This window comes from Lathyrus oleraceus, chromosome 5 (genome assembly GCF_024323335.1).
Source record: "Lathyrus oleraceus cultivar Zhongwan6 chromosome 5, CAAS_Psat_ZW6_1.0, whole genome shotgun sequence".
Lineage (NCBI taxonomy): Eukaryota > Viridiplantae > Streptophyta > Magnoliopsida > Fabales > Fabaceae > Lathyrus > Lathyrus oleraceus.
Window position 1 is genome coordinate 198,349,853 of NC_066583.1, and position 5,963 is coordinate 198,355,815.

Below are 5,963 nucleotides of genomic sequence, written 5' to 3' on the forward strand. Positions count from 1 at the left end.
CTTTTTGCCCAATACCCGACAAAAGTACCCTTTTTATTCTCCTCAGTGGAGTCCCCTGGAAGTATATCCTTGATATGTTCATCCTAACTGGTGACAGATATCTTTCCTTCCCCGGCGTGAGTCTATCCTTGATATGTTCACTTTAACTGGTGACGGATATTCTCATCTTCGGTATTCTACCCAGTAAAAAGGTAGTTGTAATCCCTATTTTTGTTCCTTAGAGAGTTAATCCTTGATATGTTCATCTTAATCGATTACGATTTTTCTTCTCCTTGTGGTCTTCTACCCAGTAATCGGTAGTTGTAAATCCTACTTGTTCCCCTGAGTAGAGTCTATCCTTGATATGTTCACTTTAACCGGTGACGGATTTTATCTTCTTTGGTTTTCTATCCAGTAACTGATAGATGTAATTCCTATTTTTGCTCCCCTTTTCAGAGTCAATCCTTGATATGTTCATCTTAATCGGTGACTGATTTTCTCTTTGATTGGTCTTCTACCCAGTAACCGATAGTTGTAAATCCTACTTTGTCCCCTCGCAGAGTTTATCCTTGATATGTTCACTTTAACCGGTGACGGATTCTCTCTCCAACGGTTTTCTATCCAGATTTCGATAGATGTAATTCCCTTTTTGTTCAGTTGGTATATCCTTGATATGTTCATCCTAACCGATGACGGATATCCTCCTTGGCATTTCCCAGGCAAGCCTATCCTTGATATGTTCACTTTAACCGGTGACGGATTTTCTTCCCTATCGAGTTTATCCTTGATATGTTCATCCTAACCGATGGCGGATACTCTCATCTTTGGTCTTCTGCCCAGTAACTGGTAGTTGTAAATCCTATTTTTTGCATTTTTCCCAGCAAGGCTATTCTTACCCAGTAACCGATAATGAATATTCCCTCCTGGCTTTTCCTCAGCAAGTCACCCTTCATATGTTCATCCTAACCGATGAAGGATGTTCTTTCTGTCAGATCTATATTATCTCCTTACCCAGTAACAGGTAGTAGATAATAGATTTCTGCTCCTCCTGTGTGAAGTTTATTTCTTCCCTAGTTTGAGTTGAGTGCGCATTTCCTTAGTGAAATCGTTTTTCCCCTGCGAGGGTCGAGTACCTCAATTTTATCCTGACTTACTCGTATCCCTGCAGACGTTTGTTTCCCCGGCTGAGTCTTTCCATTTTTTGTGGAATCCCTCTAGTATTTTTGAGTCATAGCCTGGCCTACGCATAACTCCTTTTTATCCCCCAGAGTCTCTGTCTCCCTAGTGAGGTTTCCTTATGTGGCAACATCTCCCCATAGAGCATTAACTTTTACATTCATATCATATGCATCATGAGGTCTCTTAGGGACCAAAATTTGTTTCTCTATGTTGTTATTTAAGCCCATTCTACCGAGTCGAGCCGAAGATTTTAACCTTCACCTCCTCAGTTAGAATGTCCTTAAATAGAGGCAGTTGTAAGACCCCAATTTTGACCCTAAGATCCCTCATGTATTCCATCATAAGCACTAGCATTGGGATCATGTCTTGGCATCCTCCTTACCCCTCTTTCATTGGGTTTGTTTTGGGAGAGATCATCAAGCACTTTGTGATTATATCATACTTGTATATTATCATTTTACTAACCAAAATACAAAAAATATGTCTTTGCATTTGCCTAACTCTTTTGTAGGAATGGCATGATCTCATTGATTCATTGATCACATCTAGGGTTTGAGACCCTCATGAACAAATAGCACAACAAAGAATTAATTCAAGAATAGTTATAAGCATCATATATGAGTCGCAATGATCTCTACATCTTATATTGATCAACTTTTCTTCAAAAGTTTGAGGGTGATTTGCCTTGGAAACCCTAGTTTGACTGGGTATCTTGAGTAACTTCTCCAACAAGCTATCTCACCAATTGATCAAATTTCTCAAGGGACACTTCAAAAATCATCATCTTATGCATATATGGTCTACCATGATTCTAGAAAGTCAAGAGAATTGGAATTTAGCAAGTTGGTTGATGGTGGTTGGCCAGATGAATTCATATGATCAAAACTGGGTCTCCCTAGTGTAAGACCCCAATTTTGGGCCCTAAGATCCCTCATGGCCCATATCATATCATATCATGGCCTCAAGGATCATTGCATGCCCTAGCTTCCCTCCTAGTGGGTTGGTTGCCTTGTGAGTTGGTTCTTGATCACCAAGCATACTTTGCATTTGTATATCTTTGCCTTTCATATGTTTACTAACCAAAAAGTACAAAAATATTGTCAGTTTAACCTTGTTACTTGCAGCTGAAGCAATCATCAGCCAATTAGGTCAAAGACAGTCAACAGTCAGTCAAAGCAATGGATGGTGGCCATTCTTGCAGAATTTGGGCACCATGACCCATAATCAAGAGTTCATACAACTTGGGACATCATTTGAAATCAAGTTCTCAAGGAATTAGGGTTTGGAATTCATCAGAAATGCTCCAGTCGTGCAAAACCCTAGAAAAGTCAACAGAAAGTCAAACTTGGTCAACTGTGGATTTAATCAGTGATTTGATGGATGGAATTGATTTGAAGGAGCTCATTCATGCTTATACAAGCCTCATATATCATGTCCAACCTCATCATGGAAGAAAATCAAGCAAAATCAGAAATTTCCCAAAATAGAAAGCGGACCTGTAATTTTAACTGCCAAAAATGGAAACTTCTTGATCTTAAACTTACATCATGATACAAGCTTCAAATGAATTTTTGCCCAACATGAAAGTTGAAGATCTTGTTCTCCCATTTTCAAAAAGTCCAAGAACTCTCAAATCCCATGAATGGTTTGCAAGATATGATCAATTCAATTTCAAAAATTTGTGAACTTCAACGAGCCATATCTCATGAACCATAAGGCCAAATTTGGTGGGGTTTTTTTCTACAAACCACATTTTTCCTCCTCTTTCCAAAAATATAAATTTCATCCTCCAAAACCTTGCCAATCAAAATGGCATTTTTGGCTTTGACTTTATTCATTTCAAGTTTGACCAACCATTGACTTTTTGAATTAAGGCTTTTCACACCATTTGGCCAATTGGGAAATGTTTGGTGTGTTATTTGAGACATGTTTTAAGGCCCAAATCATGCAGAACTTATACCTCCATGTGCATATTTTGAAAATTGGCAAATGATGCATTTTGGTCCTTTTAAACAAAACAAGCTTACCACTCCATAAGGAAACACAAAACAGCAAGAGTAATGGTCATTTGCAGCATGTTACAAAGCACATTTCGTGCAGACTCACACCCCATTGCCAAGTTGGTGAAAGTTAGCAAAATGACAAAAATGCTTCATTTGAACTAATCTTGTTTAGCACTTCATTAATCAACATTAAACAGATGTATATAACCTTATTTTCTGCACAACTAAACCCTAGTAGCTACAGCAGCCTCCACGAAAAAAACACTCACTCTCTCATTCTTGCATTCTTGGCATTTGAGAATTTTCTGCTCCAAGCCTCACGAGACCACAAGCACTCTTGCTTCTTCCTTGCTTTAGACCTCTTTTTGAGTCATTTGCAAGCACAAAATACCAACTGGAGCATGGCTTTTTGTTCTGTTTTCTTCAAGAACCAATAATGGCATTTCGAGCTGTGAAGAATTCCAAGCATTCTTAAGTTGAAAAAGCTTCATCATCCTTCATTACCAAGCATTGTGAGCATCTGTTTGCACTCATATCCATCAAAGAACCACTGCATCTCGATTTTCTTCAAGTCAAGTAAGTTTTTCGACCTTCCTTTTTCTCCAATCCATGGTGTGTTTCTGGTAGAATATGCATCACTGAGTTCATTGCTGCTTATATCATGTTATTTGGTTGGTTATGCTGAGAGAAATATGGATTTCATTTTTCATGCTCAAATTTATTTTCCATCGATTTGCTCATATGTTGTTGATTCAATGAAAACCACTGTTGGATTTGTGTTGCTTAATGTTTGTTGATGCTATTGCTATGATTAATTTGTTGTTTTGGGCATGTTGAGATTTTCGAGTTCATGAAGATGATGAATGCTTGCTGTTATTTTTGAAACTTTAAGCTGCCCAGAAAATTTCTCATTGTTTGTTTTGGTTTGTTGTTTATGTTGTGGTTGCGTGACAGACATGCTGTTTGCCATGCTGTGAGAATGATTCCAGTTGAAATTGTTTGTTTGATGATGAACACTGTAGATGAACATGAGGCATGCTGTTGTGATAAACTCTTGTATTTTTTCCAGAAATCTTGTTTCATGTATGCATGAGTGTTGGCTGCTGTTTGTTGTTTGTGGTTACATGAACCATTTCCCACTGCCATGCTGTTTGGATGTCGCATGTTGATGATGAATTATGAAGTTGAATTTGTTGGCTGCTGCATAAACCCTAGGGTTTTAAAAATCCAGAAAATTTGAGCTGCCATTGGCCCGAGTACTGTTCCATTGGCAACAGCCAATGAGAACATTTCATTTTGTTTGCCAAAACGCAGAGTTTGGTTTAATGAGGCGCTGAATTACCATTATGCCACTGTTGACCCTTGTTTGACCATCTTTGCCATGTTACTTGTTCATGTTTCATTCAATTATTCACTCAACTTCAACAATTCATTTCTCCTTCATTTTTCATCCAAAAATCATGCCATTTTTTCCATCATCTTCACATGGATGTCTAGTATTTGATTATGATTTTTAATTAATTTTTCATTGGCTGGATTTTAAATGGTAATTGGTTTCTTAACATGTATGCATATTTGACACCCTTAGTCATTTCAATTGTGAAATTGTCATGATGTATCCAATGAGCCTGAAATTTTTTGTGGTGAAACTAGACAAATTCACCTTTGTTTCCATGTAGAGTTTATACATTTCTCATATGTGGTTTGTGAGTTACAAATTTTTGAAGTGATGTGTTACATTTGGTGCTACATGAATGATATGCATTTTCATGATTTTTGTTCACACACTTCCTGGCCTCCAAATAATCCAAAATTTTGCATGAACCATCTATTACATGTCTAGTTTGTGTATGAATTTTCTTGGATTTAATCTTGCTGTTTTCCATTTGATTGTGAATTTTCTTCCCTGCCTAGTCAAATGTTGACTTTTTGTGCTACACATTGCCATTTCATTTGGGAAATCCTCATATCATATTGTATGATCATGAAATTTCATATGTGCATACTAGACATCTTGAGCTTTGCATTGGTGTTAATCTCATTCATTTCTCATCTGTTTTCAATTTGATATGATTTTTTGAAGTTGACCCATGTTTGTTGACCTTCATTGTGCATACATGAAAATATGTTGACTTCCTGATTTTATTTGACTATCTTCCCATGATCCAATTGAGCTGAAATTTAATATGCATGCTATATTATGGATTGTGATTGAGTGTGAATTATTTCATGATTTTTGGAATTGTTTATGCTTGGTTTGAATGAGGTCTTGCTGTTGACCTTTTGTATGCTTCTTTTGCCTTGCTTTGCATTCTTTTGTGTATGAAATGACAATGATGCATGATTTGAATGTGGGCCCAATTGTGATTGCTTACTAAATGTTTGACCTTGACTTTGGTTGACTTTTCTTTGCTGTTTTGACTTTTTCTTTCATCCTTGACCCTAGGCTAGTCCTAGTGGTCTTTTGAGCTTACCATTGAGCTATTGTTTCAGGTTAAGCACCAATGCCTCAAAGGTCATTCAAATTTGATTGAGTCAGATTATATGTATTGTGCTAACCCTTGTTTTGTAGGTGTGACTCATATGAGTTTGGCTTTGTGCCTTGGCACCTCTGTTTATGGTTGACTGTTGTTTATCCATTTCCTTTGATTTGAACTGTTGACTTGTTTACTAATAAGTTTGACTTTTTCAGGTACTTTAGTTGCCTAAAGTTCTTTGAACTTGCTTGCTTTGCTATTTAGCATTTGCTTTGAGGTATAATTACTTCTTCTTCATGTAGTCTGGAGACCCGGTCTGTTATTT